Genomic DNA, 14,375 nt, shown 5'->3' with positions numbered 1-14,375 from the left:
TGTAAGTTAATTTTGATATACAAGTATACTTGAGAACTCCAGTTTAACACGTTATGTGTTCACTACATTTCAAAACAAAAATCAATTTGTGTCAATCTGTCATGTGCAAGTACTAGTCACTTAAAAAAACTACAAAAGTAATTCAGTTTTCAAGTATATTGGTTCCCTTCAGTGCCTATAATGAATGAATGAATGAAAATGTTGCAGTATAAAAGTTTTGAGCCGGCCAAGCTTGACAGAAAGCACTCAGAGGCACCATAACTGGACCACCAGACCATTTAACAGCGCTGTTTAACCTTTAGAGGTTAATGCATTAAGGAATTAAAGTTTCCAAGCACTGAAATATCACAACCGCATACAGAGTGTGTGCTCTCACTTTTGATAATTAGGTGGTGAAGAACATTTAACAACACATGTGTACCTGCCTGCAATAATTCAATTTTGGAGACTTTTATTTCAATCTACTGTAGTAGATTGAAATAAAAGTCTCCAAAATTGAAAGGCAGTGTGAACAAGGAACAAGAAGTCTCTTTCCTGGGGCCTTTTATTAGAACTGACACCTTTCACTTCCATTTCAGCCAGCAGTGTTTGAGTGGTAAAGATGCAGAAAACCACTCTAAATATTTCAGTAAGCCATATGTCGTTTCCAAAACTTAAAGCTGCCTGAGCTGTACTACATATCTTTCTCTCTCTCTCGTGCCCGCGCGTGCGCACGAGACACACACACACACACACACACACACACACACACACACACACACACACACACACACACACACACACACACACACACACACACACACACACACACACACACACACACACACACACACACACAGGTATACCACATCTCAGCACTGTTCTTGAGATAATCTGAACCTGACCCAACAGTGAACTGGAGAATAATTGAGTGGGGAACACTTTCTGTGACCTCCAATGTGCCAATTCCATGCACAGTATCATCAATGGAATGCAGGGACAGGAGTTACTAAACCAGTGCAAAATCTCTCAATCACTCACAATGTGCCATTGTAAAGGCTTAGCCAAGGAACACAATTGCCTCCTGATACAAGTTTGCGAGGGCATGGGTTCAAATCCTGGCTTGTGTCAAATTAAGCTGGGAATACAGTACACTTTTAGCACAGTTTTACCCTTCCACTTTCACAATTTTGCCTTCAAGGTAACAGTAAGGTCTATCTGAGTCCGTATGCACTCAGGCACAGATTGTTTCATAGTATGTTGAGAGGACTAACTCTTGCTCAAAAACCCAAGAAGACTATGTTAATTACATCAGTGAGTTGAAAACATTCCACTTATAGGTTACTATTTCAAAAGCAGTCAGGGGCATCATGTGCGTTTCAAACATTAGGATTTTCACATCTCAATTTGAGGGCAAATCAGGACAGGTGGAAACTTGTTTATAACCAAGTGAAGTTCATAGCAAATTGCTCTCCTTTTCTTTTTTTTTTTTTTACATATCGCCCAACCGATTCTATTGGTCGTTATTTGCCAATCACAGGTATCAGAGATGAAAACCTTTTTTTATAAAACATAATGTAGAAATGGATGCTTGGAGTAATTTAGAATATTTTCTTTTTTTTGCACTTAAAGTTATTTCTAATTATTATTTTCCCAGTGAATTTTACTGTTAAACTGTCCTTCTTCTTCTTCACAATAGAAAAATATGATTCTGGTAAAAAAAAAAACTGTTGCCCTTTGATGAAAACAATTATGGATATGGTTCACTAACTTGCTATTTGAGCATTACATAGATTCCAAATTCTGCAGTGATTTCAGACTATGAGGACACAGTATGGTTACAGTATGGTTTCTATAGACACACTGCCTCACATGCAGAAGAGCCTGGGCCGCCTGTCTGACACAGATGACCACAAGCCAAGACCTTATCATCCATCATAATAACGAAAGAGACAGAGGGGGGGGGTGGGGGGGGGGGGGGTGCAGGAAACCCCCCATACACCATGACACACATGAGTACTGAATGTTCCTGATGGGGACAACAATCTCAATTTGCCTTAAACTCATCCTTCAGAGCATAGATAGCAATCTTCACACACATAAAACCATGAACAGCCACACACTTCTATCAAGCTAAATAACAGTAGTATACAGCAGTATATTTTTCTTACAATTCCTATTTAAGACTATAAATGAATGTTCCCATAATTCTGTAAACTAAACGATGCTACCTTTCTGGAAGTATTGAATTTCATCCAGTTAAAGAGATTTCTACTAAGAGAAGAGTGAGGAAATACTTATGTCATATACTGTATATACAGTGTATGGGAGCATTATCCGGTGTGCTGACTATTTTTATGAATTCTGTTTTAACAAGTTGTCAAGCGGGAGACAGACAAACTACAGCAGAGAATCCCTTAAATTGGAGCAGAGTGACAAAAATGCAATCTGAGGTAAGACAATGTAAAACCTTTAGTTAAGCTCACAAGCAGAATCCCCCAAGGTGTATAAATTCCCCCTATGTTAAGGATATAAAGGGGGAATTCACCCCTTTCTGAAAAAGGTTTTAGGCCCTAATAACGACGTGGATTCCATGTGGATTTATGATGTCACTTGGCCAGTCTATGATGTCAGTCATCTCCATATGGCAAAGTTTCAGCCCAATCCAAACTCCATTGAAGTTCTGAAAAGCACAAAATATTCTTCCTTGGGCTACTGGCAGCGCACACAAGAAATGTGGCAATGATCAGCGGTTTGCGAGATCATCCCCGGACAGACAAACATCCTCTTCCAGAAGGCTCGCCCAGCCACGCCGTAAAAATAGATAAATAAATAAACTTGACATACTGTATTCTCTGTATTGGCTCCAATACAGATATTGTACAAAATGCGAATATCGACCCGCTATATCGATATATCAATACGATATATCAGACTATCACTACTATGATGTCCAATACCTCAAGTGATGTGAAAAACAAAGAGGATCAGGAGACAAGTATACAGGAATTAGAGAGGTTGGGGAGAGAAGAGAGAGGGGGAAAAGTCCTCATCTACACTCCAATGAAAGGCGAAATGTCTGCTCTCTACTAGATGTGGAACAAAACTGGAGGCTAGGACAGCACTGCCGGCCGCCAGTAGGCCTGACCACTCTGGGGAGGGAGGGAGGGAGAGAGAGACAGAGAGACAGAGAGACAGAGAGAGAGAGAGAGAGTCCACCCTGCACTCTGTCATTTACAGATGCGGAATGTGGCAGTCAGCCCTGAACACTAATTACAGACCATCTCTCTCTCTCTCTCTCTCTCTCTCTCTCTTCTCTCTCTCTCTCTCTCTCTCTCTCTCTCTCTCTCTCTCTCTCTCTCTCTCTCTCTCTCTCTCTCTCTCTCTCTCTCTCTCTCTCTCTCTCTCTCTCTCTCCCTCTCTCTCTCTCTCTCTCTCTCTCTCCCTCCCTCCCCCCCCCCCATTTCCCTCTGTCTCTGTCAGGACCAGTCAACCAGAACCAGACTTACCCACAATCCTTTGCTTCTACCTTCAGTCTCTAGGCACAAATGCAGGCAGTACCCACTACCAGGGTACTCACCCGCCCCCCCCTTCCACCCCCCCCCCCCACACACACACACACACACACACACACACACACACACACACACACACACACACACACACAACACAAACTGATGGATTTAAAAAATACACGTTGATTTCAGGAGCAAATCAAATATTTGACATTGATTGATACACAGAGCAAGCACACTCATTTCATTGAGCTACTTACTAGTGAAGTACCTCTCCAACTACTCCAGCATGACAATGAACTCAACAGGACTTAAGAACGGCCAAGAATTAAGAATGGCCAAGAATCTTTAACGCAGTATTTTGAGGAAGCTAGTCAATCCATTGGATGTCATCAACTTGCAGAGGCCTGAAACATGGCAATGCAATATTCTTAATTGTGCATTCAAAATAGTCCCTAGATAAAATATTCATTTACAAAAAAAAATCAAACATCATTGACTTATTAACTGCACAATGTTGTTTAGCCAACATTGATAAATTATTACATTAACATTACAGTCATTTAGCAGACGCTTTTATCCAAAGCGACTTACAATAAGTGCATTCAACATATAGGTGGGGAACAAAACTACTAATCACCAGAAGCATTAAGTGCATTCTCTTCTAAAACAAGCAACCAAGAGTACACCTAGCGCTAAAGTAGATTCAGTTAGTAAGGTAAACTCAGCAATGTTTTCATGACTTTGTGGAAAATGTAAAATAATAAAACACTAATGGGAAAATGGTCTACGTTTTTATATGTATGATAGATTAGGGCAGGGCAATATATAGTATAATATAATCCTACATAAAAATTGGCTTAAGGGAGCGGGCAGGCGGACAGACGGGCGGACCTCTGACATGTGATCATGATTCAGCCATAACCATATAAGGAGCTACGCCCACATATGGAGTGTGTTGTCTAACCTCAATGTGTCGTCATGACATCAGCAAACAAATCAGTCAGCTCCATACTGTATATGGGCACAAAAGGGGTCATGCCCATATATGGGCTTTTACTACTGACAGATACAAATCTAACTATATAAATGGCGACCAACTTCCGCACCCTCGGTGTCCACACCCCACAGCTCTGTTATCGACTAAACAACGCACCGCCAGACCACATGTCGCCAACTGACTCGCCACGCCGGCCGCGCTGAATTTACGCCTCGCGTAGGGGACATCTCACTGCTCACTGCACCTTTTCCACCGCGCAACATAATTAATTCTACTCACCAAATGTCGGACAAAACGGAAGGGGAGCCAGCTTCGTACCGTTTACCCTGCGCACGACCTCATCACCACAACAGCACGCAGCCGCTGCGGGTTTTTTTTCCCTTTTTTTCCAAACTTTTCTTTTGGTCACCATTTTCTCCAGGCACCATTTCTGGTGTAACGTGGCAGCATGCGCTGGGTTGCCAGGTTTGCACAGCCTGCGCCAGAAATCTCTACTGCCCACTCTGTGCTGCAGCTACACGGACACACAGACAGGGACACGGAGGGACCTACAACATGTCTGGACATGTCTGTGTAAGCGAGAACTATACTTCGCCAGTACAACGCTGTGTGACCGAGAGCACGTGCGCACGACCAAATCACAACAACACCAGGCGGCCGCCATCTTGCAGAAAGGGCTGCCATTCGCCAGCTTTCAGAAAAACAAGCAACCACCTTCATATTTTTTTTTTTTTTTTTTTTTTTTAATTTTCATCCCACGATTTCCGCGCGGACCACCAGGGGGTCCGCGGACCCCCTGGTGGTCCGCGAAACATACAAAATATAATTTCTTCTACTTATTTTTCATCATTTTGTAACTTTTACATTACACTTTCTTACAATTTTTTTTTTTTTTTCCCTTTTTGCAAATGAGGGGGGCGTAACCCCAGCCCCGTGCGCGGCTGGGGTTGAGGGGGGCGGAGCCCCCCGAAACTCTAGTATCTACATATATGGGCATATCAGCATTCCCAGATATGGGCATATACTGATTACATCAGGGATCTATTCACCTGTTTCTTGGCTGTGTGTTTTCCACTTCCTGTCGGATTTCATTGGATATCATTAGTCATCTGACCGGTTTCATTGGATTTCATTGGATCAAAAGACAGGAAGTGGAACACAGTGAAAAGCCTCGGAAACATGTGGATATATGAGCATAAAAGGGACATGGACTGACAATTACCTAGATCTACATACATGGGCTTATCAGTCAGATCGGTGGTGCGACATAGGTGTGAGGGCCGCATGGCAGCCCGAACTCTAGATGTTCAACTACGCAGATATACAGTATGTTGGTTACTTGTTCACTTATGCTATCATTGATATTTAGATGGCAGCCCGAACTCTAGATGTTCAACTACGCAGATATACAGTATGTTGGTTACTTGTTCACTTATGCTATCATTGATATTTAGATAGACATACTGTTTGCTTCTTCACAAATATATAATTTAGATACAGCAGCATGTTGTTTGTACGGGGTCATCCCTATGTTCCCCGGGTTCTATGTTCCCCCACTAAGGTTAGGGTTAGGTTTAGACACATGCCAGGTTTGACTTAAAGCTGGTATTCGAGTTACTTTGTAACACTTAATTGTTTTCATTGGCACTCTATTTACTTTACCATTTACCTAACCCTGTCATTTGTTGACTATGGTTCATGATGCCACTTAGTCCGATCTTGCACTTTGTACGTTGTTATGGATAAGAGCGTCTGCTAAATGCCTAAGTTGTAAGTTGTAATCAGGTCTTATAATTGTAAACCCTGCGGTATATTTTAACCATTATTTTCTAATGGTCCATGAAAATAGCTTACTTTAATTAATTCATGAATTAATGAATAACATTAGGCGTAATGAGTTAATGATTGAGACGTAGCCTATGCCAGTGTGGTAGAAAGACTATACTTAACTTTCCCACCAGCAAGTTAGCAAACCATGGCATAATTCTGAGAATGAAATTAACTTGCTAGTTTATTAGCTTGGCAATGGCCACAGACAATGATAAATGTGAAACGCAATAAGTGTGGTTCCATTTTAATCCCAAAGAGTAGCAAACGTACCTGAATAATTGTGTCAATAGCTAAATATTAGTGTCGTAATGTTAACTAATAATGGCTGGTAAATTGTTAATAAAAGCAGTCAGATACATAATTATGAACTCAATACTCAAAAACAAAAACATACATCCTGCTGTGCATTACAACTTTACAAGTGTGTTGTGAGGAAGAAGTTATATGGCTGCTTATATCTAACCTTTATATTATACCATCCCTTATAATACTTCTACAATACATTATGATATCTGACAGCTTGTAAGAGCCTAGATGTCTCCACTAGGCCTAATAACTATTGTTTTGGTACAGCCTATGTTGTTATGGTTCAGTTTGTCCTTCAGGCAGCTACAGTATAACTATGATCTCTGCCTTGTGCTCGAGGTAGAACTACCATACCACTGACATGAGTGTTAATGTATTTCTGACCATGATATCATGTACATAAAGCATAACCACCTCCACCTAGAATATTGTCTCGACTCCTATGTGCCTTATTGATTGCTGATTGATCCAGAATTCTCTCTCTCTTTCAATTGTGACCTTGTAGATCGGCGTACCTACTGTGTAGTAAAACTGAGAAATGTGCCCAGATGTCCACTTTCAAAATAAATACAGGGTGCATTTTGAATGACTTGTTGCTGATCTCAGCCTACCCTCAGTCATATCTCCCATAATGTTAACCTAGCATTCAGCCTAGTAATGTTTGGGCACAGTTTGCAATGTGACGTTGCACCTGAAAGTAATTGGAAAATCAATAATAAAACTTAGTAGGCTATATTTGATAATGTAATGTCACTGCATCGATGCATAATCGTCCACATCCGCATGGCGATGCATTCTTAGAATAGATGCATTTCCAATGTGTCCAGCTCTTTAATAAATGTAAAATAAAATTTCAGGTGGGCAGCCAATTTCAACCACTCAGTGGCTTCCTCGCAGATCAAACCGGCAGTAATGTCAAGTATGCCATGAGTCGTAGTCAATGGGCTAAACATGCCAGACCACCGGTATGGTTTCTCTAGCCTGGCATGGCCAGACTAATATCAATGCGTAGATATTAGTCTGGAATCTCTGTGTGGAACCTGCATTTCCAAGGGGCGAATTAAAAAAATGCCTATGGTGATAAACCCGCCCCATATTTGCATACTGGGCCCTGATTGGTGGGAAATCCAATCACAACTGAGTAGGGCTAGACCAAATCTGCCGAGTACTATACTTTCTTTTTTTTCACTGGTAGATTCGTCTGGTTTCCAGGCTATGGTTTCTCTTCCACTGGAGTGTGTTTCCAATGTGACAAGTGAATGACGAGTAACGACTGCAGCTGCGAGGTAGAAAACTCATAGAAAACATGTCCCTGCACACTGCAGGTGACATATGACATGCCCGCAGGGTACCATGTGACGAACAGTATGTTGGCTTGTAGCTAAGCCTATCTGTCTCAATTTTTCTTTCATTCCCCTTGTCTCTGGTACCTATCTTCATCCATCTCTATTTATCATACCCACTCTCTCCCTCGTTTAATACATCCATCTTTACCTTCTCCTCCTCCTCACTAGTTTTTTCACCCCCAGACACAGTCACACTGCTACCCGCCCTGCCACGGCCTAGGTATGGGTGTGTGCTGTGAGGACATACGCACGCAAGCGTGTGCACGTAAGGTACCCTGGCAGGCAAAAAAAAAAAGAAACACACACACACACACACACACACACACACACAACTTGTTTGACAGAGCAGAATATTGTACTTTTTTTGTATAAGCACTGTTTGATGACTATGTAGGCTACATACATACTGATAAGAGGTACAGTAGGTAGACAATGTTCATATTAGAGACAGAGACTGTGAGTGATAACCAGATCCTTAAATTCTGTAAGATTGTATTATGGTTTTAATGCGCTAACATGCACATTTGTATAAAGCTTTAATTTCCCCTTGGTGATCAATACATTGAAATCTAATCTAATCTGATCTAATTTTGCAAAGACGACCCAGAATTGTCTTTCTTCACTCCTTCCTTCCCACACACAACAAACAGGTATTTAGATACCCATAAATCACAGAGAAGAAACATTACATTCCTCCTTTCTCACTCAATGTCTCTCCGTTATTATGCTCACTCAACATCTGTCACGTGCATGTCTTCCCAGTGGGCCACAGGACCATATTTCAAAGAGAGCAAACGTAATAAATGACTGAACCATTGCCACTAGGACAGCACTGAGTACATATACATGCATATCATCTACTCTACTCTACTATTCTCTCATCTCCTTTCCTTCACTCTTCTCATGTATTTCCTCTTGTTTCACCTTATCTACTCTCCTTATCCTTGGGGCAGACACTATCGATCATACACTGAGGCGTTACTGTGTGTGTGTGTGTGTGTGTGTGTGTGTGTGTGTGTGTGTGTGTGTGTGTGTGTGTGTGTGTGTGTGTGTGTGTGTGTGTGTGTGTGTGTGTGTGTGTGTGTGTGTGTGTGTGTGTGTGTGCATGCATGCGTGCGTGTGTTGCAAATGTATTGTGGGTATACACATTATTGAGTGTACTGTATACTGCGTGCGTGCATGTGTGTTCACTTATGTTTACTCTTGCAAACAGTCTTGCAAACATAATAACACAGGGCTCTGTCTAAAGCCTAATTGTCACTTTGTCTGTCTGTTAAAAACAGGTCATGAGCTGTAATAAGCTAGAATAATAATAGTGTGGAGATGCCCCCTCACCCCCACCCCAACCACACACACACACACACACACACACACACACACACACACACACACACACACACACACACACACACACACACACACACACACACACACACACACACACACACACACACACACACACAACAAACCGAACAACACAAACAAGCACACACAATGTCATAAAGCTCTCAATTCAGACACAACACCATCTGGCTAAGCAGTCCTGTCACTCGCTGGTAACTAAAAGAGCACTGTTGGTAAAAAATAATAATATAATTTTTGGGCTTGGGCACAGCCCAGATTGAAACATAACTCTTCAAATGTACAATTAAAGTTTTCATGTACAGCAAAACTTGCCCATTTCTATAAAGTTAGGGGGTTTCTGGTTGACTCTGATTTATTCACTGAGAACTTGCCCAGTCATTCGTGTGAGTAGTTTCTTTGTTTCTCACACCTTTCGCCATGTTGTTGTCGTGTGAAAACTTGGCAACTGCATTTTGCACTTCTGGGTAGAATTACTGTCCTTTATTGTGCCAAGTCACATTAATAGGTCAAATAATGTAGTATTACAAACATGAAATAAAATTATTGTGATAACTGAGTCTAAGAATCAATGTAGCTTCTTTCGATTAACAGGGGAATACTTTCAGTTTACAATTACCGGTACTGTTTTTTAATTAATATAAATTAAATCATCTTTTGTCTGGTTAGTTGTGTTTTTTCTCTTCAACTCTAATAGTCTTGTAACATTTTGAGATTTTTGTTTTTTTATTAGTTTAATAGACCCTTTTTCATAGCAAACAATTTTATAAGTCACACAGCTGATTGTAATAACACTAACTGTGGGTGGGTTTCATGTAGGTGTTATTGTGTGCTAGCGTAGACAGCTCCTTATAGTTATCTTCCAGCTGGCTTACAGAAACATCTAAATGAAACAAATAAATTAATGTTATTTATGTTATTAATGTATCAATGTTACTAGACATTACTAAACGTGGGCACTAGCCTACTCGGGAACGATGCAAGGTGAGAATGCGTGCCCCACCGGGTTATGCAATACCTGTTAACCTGTTGTACCCATTGTCAATAAAACGTTGTACCCGGCCTGTCTGTGTCCCTATTATGCCCTAATATGGGGATCCCTGATGTCATCATTATGCCTATATAATATATGGGCATATCGGTCAGACCGCCGGTTATGGACAACCGCATATCTGTCCAACTTCATGCCGGGCACCGCACTCCCTCGTCCCTCAGGTACTCGGCAATACACGTTTACAGTATGTTCAGTTCATAATGACCTGACCTACAGTAACTAACATGTACAAATACATACTTGTGGAGTACTTAGTGCAGCTGCTAATGTGTAGCATACAGACACAATTTTGTGGGGGGGAAAGTGCTTACATTTGTGCGGCTGGCTGTTTTTAGAAATCATGTATAAGAATGTGTACGTAAACAGCTGACAGGATGTTGACATTTCTTCACACAATTCCCTAGCAACAATAGACTGTTTAGTAGTGTAATATATCCGTGCGGTTGTAACCATCTAAAGTGAAGACTTATTCAGTGAGGAACCAGTAGAGCGGTTGCTGTCAAAGCCAGTTATAGAGCAGGAAAAACATGAGAGAAAAAGTCTCCCTCTCCTCTTCATCAACATATGTCCGCCGTTCCTCTCCTGCTCGTCAACATCTCTCCCCCCTTCATCACCTCATCAGGATTTCGCCCCATTCCCTCATTCCTCTCCTCCTCATCAACATCTCTCTCCTGTTCCCTCGTTGTTCTCCTCCTCATCAACATATCTTTCCCCATTCCCTCGTTCCTCTCCTCCTCATCAACATCTCTTCCCCGCTCCCTCGTTCCCGGCTGCTCTTGACATGTTCGCAGCACAGAGGCAGGAAGAGCAGACACATACACGCTCTCAGCCTTGAACCCGTCTGACATTCACACATAGGCGCACGGCGGCAACGGACACAATGAATATGCATGAACAAAATGCATGTGCAGACGTGTGCACGCCTATGTAGAATACAAATGGCGAGCCTGTATCCTACATCATTCATGACCTATTAGTTACCTCTCTAGTCACAGGAGAGCTGTGTGCGTGTGTGTGTGTGTGTGTGTGTGTGTGTGTGTGTGTGTGTGTGTGTGTGTGTGTGTGTGTGTGTGTGTGTGTGTGTGTGTGTGTGTGTGTGTGTGTGAGCGTGAGCAGCACATACACACACAGTATATAAAGACATGGCCATTATCAAAGTAACTGGATTTGACAGTTCATTTAGACTACCAGTTAGACTGTCTGTTTCAAAGTACACACAAAGGCACATGCCTTTGTAGTAAAGTAGCAAAGTACACATGAACAGTGTGTGTGTGTGTGTGTGTGTGTGTGTGTGTGTGTGTGTGTGTGTGTGTGTGTGTGTGTGTGTGTGTGTGTGTGTGTGTGTGTGTGTGTGTGTGTGTGTGTGTGTGTGTGTGTGTGTGTGTGTGTGTGTGTTGGGGTGAGACAATAAAAAGTAATCAAATGAGAATAATAACACAAAACCAAGTGAAACACAAAACTATCTCTCTTCCTCTTTCATTCTTTTTCACTCCTCCAGCCAGCCAGCCACCCATCTTTGTTTTTATCATTTGTTGCTCCTTTACTGATGACAGCAGCACACACACACACACACACACACACACACACACACACACACACACACACACACACACACACACACACACACACACACACACACACACACACAAGCTTCCTCTCTATCCTCCTCACCAATTCCTCCCATGCTGCTATATACTGTAGGTATATCGTCTTATCAAACTAGACCTGTTTATTACCAGGAGCCCTTTATGGCCGGATAGATAAGAGTGGACAGCATTTCATTAACACGGGTAAAACCTGCCTCGTTTATCTGCCGGTGAAAAAAACAACAACGATTTTAATGAATTGCCCAGGGAGGATGATTCATTTCATTCACAGGCAATTTTCTCCCAAGACCTAATGGGGAGATTGTGCTGTCTAAACGTAAACTGTCGCTATTAAGGATATCACAATAACACAAATAAAGACAGAGTGGTCTTGAGGAAAAGTGCAAATACAGCTCTGAGCTCTCCCTCTGTGTCATTCTCTCGCATGCACACACACACACACACACACACACACACACACACACACACACACACACACACACACACACACACACACACACACACACACACACACACTTTCTTCACGCACTTCTATCTTCCTTTTAATTTCAAGCTAACACAAAAAATGTTACATGTAAGCCTACAGAGTAGTCTACATGTGAACTCTAGTCTCTATCACACGTAGGGTAGGCTATGCACATTGCAGCCATGGATCCAAGACGGTCATCTGTCATAATATAATATCAGTCATCAGGGCTAACATAAGTCCAAAATATGATGAGCTCAACCAATTTCAATATACTGTGGTTAGAATTGAGTTAGACCCTACTTTGAAATTGTGACCACTAAAAGACAGACACTGCAGACTGAAATTAAATTAAACAATTGAACTTGTTATACCAACAACAACAAAAACTGCTGCCACGCAGTGTAGCGTAATATGGAGATATAAGACCACAGTGTAATATATGGAGATATAAGACCACAGGACAGTGGCACACTGTATGGTCCATCACAACATTCACCTGGATGATGACAAGCCTGTCTGTCAGCGCCGGCGGGCGGTGCCGCTGTGTGGACGGAACGGACGGGGTCCCGGTGCCTCCCTCTCTGCTCCCCTGTCTGTCTGTCTTTCTGTCTCTCAATCCCACCGCTCCTCCGCTCTGCTCCTGACCTTCAGCCGAGATGAGATGAGATGAGCAGCGATTTAACGTGCTTTGTTTCACATCAACGCACTTCTGAGTTGAGGAGTAAATAATCCACTGGCTGCTATATAACGCCACACGGAGCGTTTGTTTTGCTTGCAGAGTTGTTGCAGAGACAGACAGCGCAGATTATGTGTGTGTGTATGTCTATGTGTGTGTATGTGTGTGTGTGTGCAGACTAGTCAGTCCGACTGGCGCTGTGCTGTACTGAGGCTGAGCCGTTCTGTTCTGTGGGCAGGACTGGGGAGCCAGACAGAGCGGAGCGGCAAGCAAAACACACACACACACACACACACACACACACACACGCGCGCGCGCGCACACTCACACACACGCACGTACACCGCACACACACACAAACACAGCCACGTTTCAACTGCCCCCACCTACTACCGTAATACTCAGAAGACACGGCGCAAAGATGAAATGCGTAGGCTATTTGCAGTCTTTTTTTACGGTCTATATGTGAGTAACCTAGGCTACTAAAAATTCAGAGGTTAGTAATGTATCGTCCAGTAGGCTACCTCATTTCGAGATAGTCCTCTAAAACGGACACATAAAGACACGTTGATTAAGACGGATTCATATTTTAGTATTTATCATTGACAATTTACATTCTTACAGTTCTTGTTAATTGTCGTTGAGATATAAGTAGGCCTACTACGGTAGGCTATAAACTGGTTTTCAATTTGAATTGAAAAACGACCAAAATAAATACAAATTCTATATATTTTTTTTCTTTTTCCTCCTTTTCATTTGCCCCCCCCTGGAACCTCCCAGCCCTCACTTTGAAAACCTGACTGTGCTGTGGCAGTCCAGGAATTACCACCAACCTGTGGGCCGGGGCGCACTGGTGGGCCTAGCCCTAGAATGTCTGTGATCTTACATACATTTCAAGTATTCCAAATACACAGTCATAGATTCCCCTCGTAGGCGCGCTGTGTAGTGACGATCTGCGCGGCCGTAAAAGTGCTCTAAACTCCGTCTGTACTCACCCAATAATTAATTCCTAAGACTTGGAGTCATTTTTTGTCCTCTAGTGTCATATCCATTTGAAAGTTCTGGCAGAAAACGTGTGTTTAGTCAAATATCTCCACTTTTCCACGAGCTTCACACGGACAACTGTCTTGATGCGCTAGGGGGGCGCGATTTGAGTGACGGACCCACTCAAGTAAAAGGGTCCGTCACTCAAATGGCCCCCCCCCAAGCGCATCAAGACAGTTGTCCGTGT

General features: G+C 42.4%; 1 protein-coding gene across 2 annotated transcripts in view; it reads right to left on the bottom strand.

The window, feature by feature from the left end:
* Positions 1–13,315, bottom strand: part of dok4 (docking protein 4) — a 75,391-nt gene extending 62,076 nt beyond the window's left edge. For both annotated transcript variants that reach the window (XM_084057050.1, XM_084057049.1), the window contains exon 1: positions 12,965–13,315. The gene's annotated coding sequence lies outside the window, so the exon portion shown is untranslated. The remainder of the gene's footprint in view (positions 1–12,964) is intronic.
* Positions 13,316–14,375: the final 1,060 nt, after the last annotated feature.

This window comes from Gymnoscopelus microlampas, assembly GCF_963454915.1.
Source record: "Gymnoscopelus microlampas genome assembly, chromosome: 1".
Taxonomy (NCBI): domain Eukaryota; kingdom Metazoa; phylum Chordata; class Actinopteri; order Myctophiformes; family Myctophidae; genus Gymnoscopelus; species Gymnoscopelus microlampas.
Note: the sequence above shows the minus strand (reverse complement) of the source record. Positions and strands in the feature narration are given on the sequence as shown.